This window comes from Gadus macrocephalus, chromosome 14 (genome assembly GCF_031168955.1).
Source record: "Gadus macrocephalus chromosome 14, ASM3116895v1".
NCBI classification, from domain to species: Eukaryota; Metazoa; Chordata; class Actinopteri; order Gadiformes; family Gadidae; genus Gadus; species Gadus macrocephalus.
Window position 1 is genome coordinate 8083748 of NC_082395.1, and position 12363 is coordinate 8096110.

At 40.6% G+C, this 12363-nt stretch overlaps 1 long non-coding RNA gene across 1 annotated transcript; it reads left to right on the plus strand.

Moving 5' to 3' along the window:
* The first annotated feature begins 421 nt into the window (after positions 1 to 421).
* On the plus strand, positions 422 to 3442 carry LOC132472160 (uncharacterized). The gene is made up of 2 exons (XR_009529027.1): positions 422 to 1260; positions 2527 to 3442. It is a non-coding gene; the product is annotated as an uncharacterized LOC132472160 (long non-coding RNA).
* Positions 3443 to 12363: the final 8921 nt, after the last annotated feature.

A 12363-nucleotide genomic window follows, 5' to 3' on the forward strand; every position in this document is an offset into this window, starting at 1 on the left:
CTCCTTAATGACATGTATCTGAGTTCACTGTCTAACCCCTACCTGCTCCTTAATGACATGACTCTAAATTCACTGTCTTACCCCCACCTTCACCTTAATGACATGCATCTGACTGAGTTCACTGTCTAACCCCTACCTTCACCTTAATGACATGTATCGGAATTAAATGTCTAACCCCTACCTTCTCCTTCTTGACATGTATCTGAATTCCCTGTCTTAGAACTAACTGCAAAATATAAATATTGTCTGAACAAGTCTAAACCCTGCGGGACTTTCGGACAGGAAGAGGAGCCGACAAACAGACAGAGGAGGGGCGGTTTGACCTGGTTGTTTTTGGGGGACCAGGTGACATCTCCACGGTGTGTAGCTGGGTACACTCTCATCCTCAGAGCTCTGCACTGGCAGGGTGTTCTCTGCAACACACACAACAGAGTACCTCAACACACTTTGCTGTGTGTGTGTGTGTGTGTGTGTGTGTGTGTGTGTGTGTGTGTGTGTGTGTGTGTGTGTGTGTGTGTGTGTGGAAGAGGGTGGTTACTGTCAGTATTTTGTTAGTCTCAGTAGAGTTCTCCACGGTTTCTCGGTTGGTTTCTCGGTGTCCTGTGTTCGCCTTTTGTGCTTATGGCTGTGCATCTGTTTTGGATGTCTCTAGTGCTGTCTTTCGTTGTTTAGCTTTATTTGTGTCCATGGCATTCTTGTCTGTCTGGCTTGGTGTACATATGTGTCAGTCTTGGCATGTGTCTACCTCTTTTGTGTGGCCATGTCATTCTGTCCCTCTGTACATTTCTCACCATACTCATCAATTTTTATGTCGTTGAACAGTGGGTTTTCTTTGGCTGACGTGGTGGAATCCTCCAGCTTTGCCTGCCAAATGATACAGTGTATATACATTATGAAACACGCTCACTAACAAAACTCAAACACAACCCCATGCAGCCACCCTGCTGTTTGGACAATTCGGTCACGTTGCGCCCTTAATCCTTACTCTCTCTCTACATAGTTTGCTGTTACCCTTCTCCATCTAACCGTTGAGCTTGATCAACTCGATACATTTGGTCAGCTTTATTCAGTATATTCAATCCTTCCCTCTCTCTGCCCCACCACCCCCCCTGGTGTTCTCTCTTCCCTCCCCTTCACTCTGTCTCACCACTTTGGTCAACTCAGACGGTGTTTCCTCCACCACTGGCTCGGTCATGTCGAAGGTACGTCTGTGTGACAAACATGGAGACAAAGTCAAATCGGCTCCACTCTTTCTTGTTGGTAAGTGGGAATAGGGTTGTTTTTATGCAGCCTCATTCTTTAGTGTTGCTTGACCACATGATGAAAATGATTTTTATGTCACGTTCACGTACTACCGATATGGACTAGGCATTAGTAATGGAAAAGGGATCGTGGTATCTAGGGGCAATTTTCATCCCTAATACGGACAAGTATCTTTCAGATGTCAATGCAAACCTGTGCAACCACTTATCTTGTCTTTCATTTGAATTTCAATTGACCTAAATACAACACAATAGGAGAACATTAAACATCCCTCCTGCTCTGTGTTCATGGCTAACCCTAACACTTTGTGTATCATTGTATTCTTGTTAGTATTGAGGGATCCTCTCACACGCTCACTCTTTCACTCATATGCTCACACATGCACAAGCATCCACACACTATGCAATATGCACATCATGGAAATCAACAATATGTATATACAGTATGATGACCAGAGAACCCCTGGTTGCCCTTAGTGTCTTATAATAGGACAATTTGATTGAGTTGATTGAGTGATTAAAGTTTAAAGAAATATATCCTCAGGATTATCACATTATTTGATATAAAGTAGACGGTATTCACAAGGACCAAATTAATATAAAGAATAGGATAAGAGGGGTTGCTCCATATCGCTATGAAATAGAGACCTCATCTGGTGAGTAGTCGTTACTGCATCTGATTACTGCATCCAAGCCTCATCCGTACTTGCCCTACAGCACAATGTGATTCATCGAAGGGCTGGCTTGGCGAGACTAGTTTACACAACAAGATATAGCACCACAACCACCTTTTGCAGTTTGCAGTTATTCACAGGCAGCCAAGCAAAATATAAAAAGCTGTGTGTGTACCTAGTGATGGATAATTGTGTTGGCTTGGCACTCAACCGTCAATTGTTTCTTCTATGTTTTGAAAACATGGTCCATTTGACTACCTTCCAAAACTTCAAAAGGCAGTCAAATGTATATCCATGAAGATTACTTAAACTTACACTGTGTAACGTTTTAACTGCAGCTCTTTACTCCATTGCAAAATATCAGAGTCAAACTATTTATAGATTTCTAAAGAAACCTTTATAGTTTCTCAATAAATCAACACTATATTGGCTTCATAATTATAGTTAGAACTACACCTCAAGCCGTTGGTGGCTGCTAATGGGAAAACAAACATACATATTCTTCAAATAACCAAGGTTATTAAAATTACCAACTTTCAATCAAACATAACAGACTGACTTTACTTTTACTTTTCTGATTCTGACGGAAGTCTGCCCCACTGACCTTGCACAGCTGCTGCACAGTGAGGTGACGAAAATGGAGATGATGAGGAGGAGGAGCAGGGAGAAGACACCCATGTCTGGAGAAACAGTGGCTGTGGAGAGCATCCAGGAACCCAGGAATTCTCTGCCTACGGGGGCCATATTGACTGAGACTGAGAGGGGGGAGGGGGATTTAACACAGATATCATCAGATCTATATAATATAACTATAGGCAATATAGTCACACTCTTTGGTCCCATCAAGTTATTTAACACTTCAGTACGAGAGGAAGAAGTCATTTTAGATTTTCTTTAAATTATTTTATGTATCACTAACAACTACTTTATTTCACAAATTTGTTCATGTTTCCAGCAAAAAATGGTGCTACCAGTATGTCTGCCTCAAGCTAAGAAAAGCAAGCAGCAACATTGTATATTCAAACTACGCTGACGTGAGACCTATTTTCCCTTACAAATGATATGTAAACTTGGATGCTCAATACAGACGCAGGCCTGTTTTTCAGGAACTGGAAAGCAGGACAAACTGCTTTTTATTTTATTTTATTTATTATCTGAAACTAGAGGTCTGGTCATTGTTTTTGCAATATTTTATACATATTTTTGTAATTTTGTTGTTTTGGCCACGTGAGAATGTTCTTGGCGTGTCAATTAATCACATTTCAGTGGAGTTGAAAAGAATGGAAGGCTAAATGATTGACAGCGAAGAAAGGAAGGAGTTTACTAAAGGAAAGAGTCAGACATGATAGGAATTACTAACAACCAAAGTTAGCGTAACCATTATCAACTTTACAAAACTGGCCCAAATAGGATCAATCCTAACGGTTGTCTGTAATGGGCTATTCTTTACAAATTGTGTGGTTTGGTTAAGAATAAATCACTCTTGAAGTTACACATACAGAGCGACGCGTTGTTTAGTCATCTTCTCTTATTTTAATGCGAAGTTTGTGTAGTGGGATGTTATGTTAATTACCTTATTATGCATTTCACATTTGGGAGTATTGTTAGAATGGCGCAAATATAAATAATAGACCAACTCTACATATTTCATGGTGAAGTAGAAAGTGATGGAATAAAGCCCTTAATTTATAGACAAATTAACATGTAAATGCATACAACTTAGCACATACAAATCAACAACTTAGAGAAAGTTTGCATGAGTTATATAATTGAATTTGGAGAAATGTCAGGCCTTTCCAACTTCTGTGCGATAAAACTCTGATTTCTTAAAAAAGGTGAGCATTAAATATGAAGAAAAAAAATTAATTATGTGTGTGTGTATTTATATTTATATATATATATATATATATACTGTATATATACCAAATGATGTGTTCTTGTTGAATAGGAACTTTACTTCCATGACACTCACTGGCACCGTATATACAACAAGGGTTGCGCGTTGACCCACCACACCATAACATTCTGGACACTTTACATCATGCAGACATTCAACCATGCTGTGCATATCCTATGTGCACCCATGAAGCCCAACCAACATTTGGGGTGACTGAGGATAAGACCACAGGGCATAATCATTTGAGGGCTTCACACTGAGTATGAAGGAAGTGAACAAAAGTTTCTGCTCTGTGCCTCAGGCTTTCGCTTTCTATTGCTGTCTTGTGTGGAGAACAAGCTAACGTGACTGTGGTAGTGGACTGGGGAGATCCAGGCTGACTCAAGGCCTGGCTGTAGGCCAAGGTATGAAAAAAATAATTGTGTTATTATTTTTTCTTACATTACTCTGAAATAGAGTGGGGATGGAGGTTCAATGAAAGATTAAGAGTTATCTGTTAAAATAACTAGTTATTAGTTATCAAGTAGTGGTAGTTCAGATGTTCAAATTCAACACACAAGCATTATTAATGTAAAAATCTGTATTATTAGTGCTTTTTTATTCTCTTTAGTCAATAGAAGAGAAGGTGGTTAAGAAATGCACTGAGCATGAAACTGAACAGCTTGTACTGTAAAAAAAAAAAAAAAAAAAGAGCTTCAGTGCAAAAAGAGAACAGGTTTCCTCCCAAACAGCCTTGAATACACACAGTGAAGAGCAAACATCAAACCATCCTCTGTCATTTGTTATGCTTGCATTTTTTGCTTAAGCTCCTAAGCAAAATAACATAACAATCGTACACAAGAACTGAGGGTTTGAGTAAATACAGTGCCCAACCTAGACCATGAAACTCAATCAACCATGCTCAGTGGAGTCCACAGTGATTGAGGATTCAATAGAAATGTCCCTAATGTTAAGTGGCAGGGTGTTCTTTGGTTAATGGAGCTGTCTATGAAGGTGAAACAATTATTTATACTGAACACACTGATAAAAAAGTGTTCATAATGAGTTAATGAACACGATAGAGCTCCCACACCTTTTATTTATAAAATAAAATAAATTGCTTACAATACTGTTTATAAAACCTTCTATGGTAATATTAATGATACAGTTTAAGAGACAATTTCATTGATTGTATGATATATAGCTTCCAAAAATAGTAATTATAGATAATAGTATAGATAATAATAGTAATACCAATTCAAGAAACGTGACTAGTCTCCAAACAAACATGTCATCATGTATTGTGTGTGCATACACAAGTACTACACTATAAATATGACAATTCACACTACCACATTTGTTATACGTGAAATTGTACATAGCAGTAAATCAACAGGTATAAATACTCACAATTTAACACTTGAAGGGTGAGACTTTTTCTTGAACTCTGACCTCCTTAAAGACAGAAGACAGACAGCAAGTGGCTGTCACAATAGCAGTTTAGAACTCTGGCAGCAGAAAAAACAGACCACGCCCTCTCTCTCTCTCTCTCTCTCTCTCTCTCTCTCTCTCTCTCTCTCTCTCTCTCTCTCTCTCTCTCTCTCTCTCTCTCTCTCTCTCTCTCTCTCTCTCTCTCTCTCTCTCTCACTCTCACTCTCACTCTCACTCTGCAGCCTTGCAGTCTGCATAAGGAAGAGAGCACTTACCAGCATTGTTCTCAAGTGGAGAAGGCCCCCTGACAGCCTGGACTCAATTAAACTGTCTGTTTTATCTTTTGGAGTAATTGACAAGCGTTAACCAAGGGAATCCCCATAGAGCATGTTACAAACCAACTGGGGCCCTATCTTTGGTTACTCCCACCAATGCCTGTGCGACATACCATTCGGACTCAGTGACCAGATCCTCAGAAAGAGGGCAATTTTTTATTTTTCTACTTCTCTCTTGGTCAGTTCAGCTGGAGCCTCTGGCAGCCTGGCAAAGCCAAACATTTTACAATCCAAAATGACATAGGCTAATCAAGCACAATCATGTTTGACACTTTATGGTGTTTACAGTTTGGTTGTAGCTCTCTAGGGCATCCAAGATCCGACAGTATACCAAGCAATCAGCATTTTGTCCCTCAAGGTGTCCTCTAAACAGGTTGTATTAAATTGGTTCATCACTTCTCCACCGATGAGAGGCTTATCCTGAAGCTGAAGTCGCAAAGTGTCTGCCCCTTGCCAGACCCCTGGACCTCCATAGACTTAACATAAATCATGGCCACATGGCCCCTCCAATCGTGGTGTGTTTGTTCTCAGGGGATAAGATTAAGCATGTGGCATGCAGGACAGACAGCCGGGTCCACAGAGCCAAGGTTCTGTGGAGCAAAACTCATACAAATAGGATTTCAGAACATAGCCTGCTCCACAATGCTGCCAACACAGGCACACATTTACGCCGCAACGCTTAGCTGTATTTGAATTCACTGGGCAGCGCCATGGCGATATCAAGGCCGTAGCCTTGAGGCCAACATTGTGGGGAACACAATATTCTTGGAGGGTAATGTTCTTTTCAGTTAACCTAATAGCTGTTAGTGGCCTAATAATTTCTCAATGCAAATCAAACCAGCTAATAGGCTAACTGAAATAAAACCCTGACAATGTCTAGGTATGGTGAAGGGTATGACATGATGTAGGGCAATTTTAATTCCAAAGGCTTAGCTGACTTTATCAGGATGCAAAGAATCCTGGATCGATTAAATAATGGCCTTTAAAAATAAAACTCTGCCTGCCTCTATGGGAATTTAACATAGGGGTTCCTATACTTAGGCACCCTGTATTTTAATGAAGAACTATTATTTATTTACGATACATTATTCATTCACAAAGAAAATTGGTGGCCTAAAAGGTTGAATTTTTCCTAATTTGTTTAATTAAGCCATTAAGATCGATTTCCAAAAGTTGATTTTTTATTCCTCTCTTTAGTCACCTTCATCATGGGTGCCTAAACTTATTCATAGCACTGTAATAATATTATTATCATTTGTATTACATTGCTCCATTTTTTTTGTTTCATTGAATGGCAGGGATAAGGGATGTTTGAAGAACAACCATAACCCAAAATCACATCCAGAATCCACAATCAACAACAACTAATCTATAATGTTTATTTGAGATTGTGGACAAGATTAGGCAAATTGTTCTTTTAGATTTACATATTTACAAATCAATTTGGTAGCCGGTTGGTTTTCCCTCTGCTGCACTCCTTTTGTTTTCTTATCTCTTCTCTCTCCTCCTCTCCTGCCCTCTCTTCTTCTCTCCCAGGCTCTGCAGGACTTTTAATTATATTATACTTTTATCTGGCAGTAATTATGAAACAAAAGTGTTTTAACTTTCGTAACAAGCTCGAGGACAAATGCCATTATGATGAATACAATTTTAAGTTTATTTTAATGCAAGAAAATAAACTTCTAAAGCATGGAACACTTTCCCCAGTAATCTAAAAAGTGTTACTCTGTGATACTTGTGATACTTTCTCACGTGAAGTGAAAAAATGGATTTTAAGTAATCGTCAGCACTAATCATTATTCTGTACTCTCTGCATATGTCTATTTTTGATATTTTAATTGTGTGTGTGTGTGTGTGTGTGTGTGTGTGTGTGTGTGTGTGTGTGTGTGTGTGTGTGTGTGTGTGTGTGTGTGTGTGTGTGTGTGTGTGTGTGTGTGTGTGTGTGCATGCCTGTTTTATTCTTTTATTCTTCTTACCTGCCCAGGGACTGCAGATGGAAATTAGCTTTTAGCTATAATCTGGTACAAGCAATCTTTTTACTCCACGTAATTAATTGAACCTTGTACATGGTCCCTGTTTCAAATAAATCAATAAAAATAAATAATATAAATAAAATAAAAAAACAAGTACCACGATAAAAATCATTTTTACAATTTGAATGCATTCAAATATTTATCGTTGTTACGATCCCTAGTATACACAGTGGCGGTTTTAACATAAAGGCATTTAGGAAGGTAGGCAGCCATTTAGCACTTTGAGATTTCTGAATGTAGGGTGCTCTATAAATTTAATATATAATTTATTATTATTATTATTTATTTCGGCCCCCCATAGTAGGCGAGCCTGGGTATACCCATGCTGCCTTGCGCGCAATTTCATTTCACGCTGCCAGGCAGCCTGGATTCCATGGTTCCGATTTTTGCCTGAGTTAGGGAACCAATCACAGAACGGGGAGGGACGGCAAGACGTCCCAATTCAGGGGACGCATCCTTCGAAGGACGCGGTCTATGAAGGTGTGGCCTTCGTAGACCATGAAGGCCGGACAGAAGGCCGAACAAACGTTTTTAAATGAGACGGTCTGCCCTACGGAGCATTTCAAGTTTGCGTAACAAGCCGTTAACACCCTTTAGCTTGCGTGATGACGCGCCGCTCCTGTCACCTAGCAACCCTGACAGCTGCGGTTCAACCCGGACGGCGGAGGAGAAATATGGAGCCGTTTTATATAACCCATTCAGAGATGTCCACTTTCGCTTAGATGTCCACTTCTTACTTTATTCTTACTTTTATTTTATTGTATTTTATTCATAATTTTCTATTTTTTATAATCTTATCTTCTATGCTTGTAATTTATATTTGTACGGAGCACCTGGAACAAAACAATTTCCCTTTTAAGGACGCTACGTCATAGAACGCCAACAAGCACTGTTCCAATGTTGAGGACACTCGAAAGCCGCGCCATTTTCGCGTCCTTTGTTTTTGAGAATTCCGAGATTTTTCAAGGATGCATCGCTGCATCCTAGACGAGCCAAAACGACCCACAATCCACTGCGTTCACACGCTGCACGGGATATAAAAAATGTTAGAGGGAAAGCAGTACACGTTCAAATGTAAGTGAAGTTATATTAAAGTTTTCAGAAATATTTTGTGCCGTATTGGTTTTTATAGATTCATCATGTTAATGCAAATAATCAAGCTTCAAGACCTGTGCCACTTTTCAAACGTTTTTGCAACTTCGTTGCTATATTTTGCATGGACGTAGCTGGTGTTAAACACCACTAGCTGCGTTTCCATCTAAAAGGTGATGCGAATCTTTAGAAAGTTCGGAAAAAAGTAATTCGAATTAGGTGCGTTTCCATCAAGTGGTTGCAGCGGAATAGGGTGATGACTTTACACGTTGATGTTGGCAGGGTTGCTATGGCCGGTCGTTATGCGGAAATCGGAAAGACTGTCAGTCCTGTGTGTTCAAAGTTCGCTACGTCACAGCTGTTGCGAAAAGTGTGTTTCCATCTCCCATTTTGCGAATTTACTCTCTTTCGCATTTCTCAAAAACCACCTTAAGCGAGCGGATAAACCTTTTTGCGAATTGGAGGATTTTTATGCGAATTTTGATGTTTCCATCACCGTTTACTGATTCGATACTTCAAAGTTCGCATAAAATCAGGGGGATGGAAACGCACCTACTGTCAACAATGTAAATTTACTCGCTCACAAGATTACATCATTTATGTATACCTATTTATGTTTGTGTTTAATCTTTTTTTTTAGGGTCTGCCCAGCAAACGGAGGCTTTTGTGCACCTAAGGATGACCCACAAAAATGTTGTCAAATAATTGCACCACCGATCATTTGCAATGTTTGTAATTTGTAATGAACGTATATAATTGTATTTTATATAATATACTTGTGCCCTATGTGTTCAAAGCACTGGTAGATTGTAGGTATATATGAATGAATCAGATCAGTTGAATAATACATCCAAATAAATACATATTTATCATCACTTTCTTTGTCTTTTTCCCCCTGCATAATAGTAATCAACCATACTGTAAATGTGATGCATTAATTAAGTTCTCAGACAATTTCACTTAGTTCTATAAAAATTGAATGTTTTTTTTTTTAATAAAGACGATTCGATCTACCGCAACAAAGCTTTTGTGACGCAATCGCCCTTCGAATGCCGTTTCGAAGGATGCGTCCCCTGAATTGGGACACAGCCGATGACGACGTCTCTTCGACGCACCCATCGTCTTCTTCCCTTCTTCCTCATCGAATTTCTGTCGCTCTACGTCATCTGGTATAATTGATACGATTGGCTATGAGCTACGTACAGTCTCAAATGATAGACATTTGTAGCGCCCAATAAACGGCTCCGGGCAATCGTAAACAACGCCTCAAATACTAGAAAATGATTGCGTGGTTCCCGGACCTCTTCTCAATTTAGATTGAGATGAGGTCTGGCGTTAGCCAGGCTAAGGGGGACCCCCAACCAACCTCAACAAAAGGTTGGTTGGGGTTGTTTATTTTTTTAGTACACAAACAGAGACGTAGCAAGCTATGTCTAAACGCAAAAATAAAATGAAGGGTTAGGAAAAGGGTCAGCAAATAAAAAAGCGAAAAGACGCTGGTAAGTATTTGGCACGCTGCAAAAGATGACACACTTTTTTACGGCTACTGTTGGGGATACAGAGAGGAACAACAATGTCCAAAGCGTTGAACATGCCGCTACAGCAGCAGCAGCTAGCTGTGAAGTGGCGCTGGGTGAAGACCTATGAGAAGACGTCAATAAGTAGGACTCTGTGTTAGAAGCGTGTGATATGGAGAACCAGTGGGGGGCGAGGGGGGGGGCGACCGCCCCCCCTCGTGGCTCAATGGTTGAAAAAGCGCGCTAAAGTGCCCTTCAAGAGTGTCGAAAACGAGAGGAAATGCCTTATTGGCTGCCCTTTTCACGTGCAAAACATGATTAGGTGCCCTCTAGGGTGCTCCTTCATACAATAAATTATGATGATGTGCCCTCTAGAACAGTGCCCTTATAGTCCCCTTCTGTCAGTCTGGTGCCCTTTTAGTGCCCCCTTTAGTACCCTGATAGTGCCCTTCTGCCCGTCTGGTGCCCTTCTAGCGCCCTGATAGTCCCCTTCTGCCCTTCTGGTCCTTCTAGTGCCCTGATAGTCCCCTTCTGCCCGTCTGGTCCTTCAAGTGCCCTTCTGCCCATCTGGTGCCCTTCTAGTACCCTGATAGTGCCCTTCTGCCCGTCTGGTCCTTCTAGTGCCCTTCCAGTGCCCTTCTAGTGCCCATCTAGTACTCTTCTGCCCGTCTGGTGCCCTTCACCCCCTCTATGGTGGTGAAAATGAGAGAAAGTGCCTTATTGGCTGCCCTTTACACGTGAACAAAAATTAATGAGTGCCCTAGGTTGCCCCTGATGATGATGATGTGCCCTCTGGAGCAAGAATATGGCAAACCGAAAAAAAACATGTTGTGGTTAGCTATTGAGGTGCAGACGTTCCTCTCTTTGGTAGCTGACGAACGGGGAATGCGAGGCATTGCTTTCATGTGGCGTCGCCATGACAAACAGCTACATCGAGTGGTACTTAAATCTCCACTGGATAACGAAGCAAAAAGCGGATCAAGAGTATGTCAGTACCCATAGTGGAAAAGCGCAATTAGATGCCAAGTTAGAAAAACTTAAAATTTTCAGTTTGCATAATCCGTTTAAAATAGATATACATTTTTTGAGCGTTCAAGATCATTCAAGTGTATGTAATTTCATGCAAGAGAGACGATAATGGTCAGCTATCACCTCAACATGAAGGGAAACTTCCTTAAATGTTTCTGTAGCTGGCTGTCAGCGGTCAAAGACTGTATGGTAGCGGCACATTGAATTTTCTCCAGTCTAATTTTTACTTAAATGTTAGTAAAGATGAAAGCAGTAAGGCATCCTCCTTTCTTTGGCTAAAATGTGAAAGTGCACAATGATGTGAACAACTCATTTTGGTGTTTATAAAGTCGCTAGAATAAGGGGAAACAGTGTCTTTGAAGCAAAAAAAATTCTGGGGGAGGACTCCCAGACCCCCCGTTTAAATTATGGGCCCAACTATTCTTTTAAGTGCCACATGGAGATGTAACAAGTGCCCCAATGGGACCTTCAAGGCAGCGCTTGCTAAGATTAGGGGATAGGACCTTCCAGGCAGCGCTGCCTTTAAGGCTCCGTTGAGGGAACAAAACACTATCAAGTTAGAAAAGCCACTGTGTCCGCTGTTGGGGCCCCATGTTGTCCAGAATGTGCCCTTTTTATTTTTTTCGCCCCCTTCAAACAGTCTGAGTCCGCCACTGTGGAGAACAATCTATTTTCTCTCTCTCTCTCTCTCTCTCTCTCTCTCTATCGTACATAGGATTTTTGTAGAATGTGTGAAATGTTCAATCTCAATAATAGTAATAGTAATGTCAATTCTATTACTATTATTGAATATCCCGTATCTTGTACATCCAGTATCTTAGAACATCCTGAAACCTCACCCAAACATAAGTCAATATTAATCTTGGCAATATTTGCTAAGTATGTGGCTGTTTGCAATAGTGATTATTCAACCATTGTTCAACCAAGATCATGGCTGGTGCAGGGAGGGCTGGGTGTCCATTCACACACACACACACACACACACACACACACACACACACACACACACACACACACACACACACACACACACACACACACACACACACACACACACACACACACACAGAACAGAGGAAACACAAGGATAGTAAGCGGGCAAAGCCGAAAAACA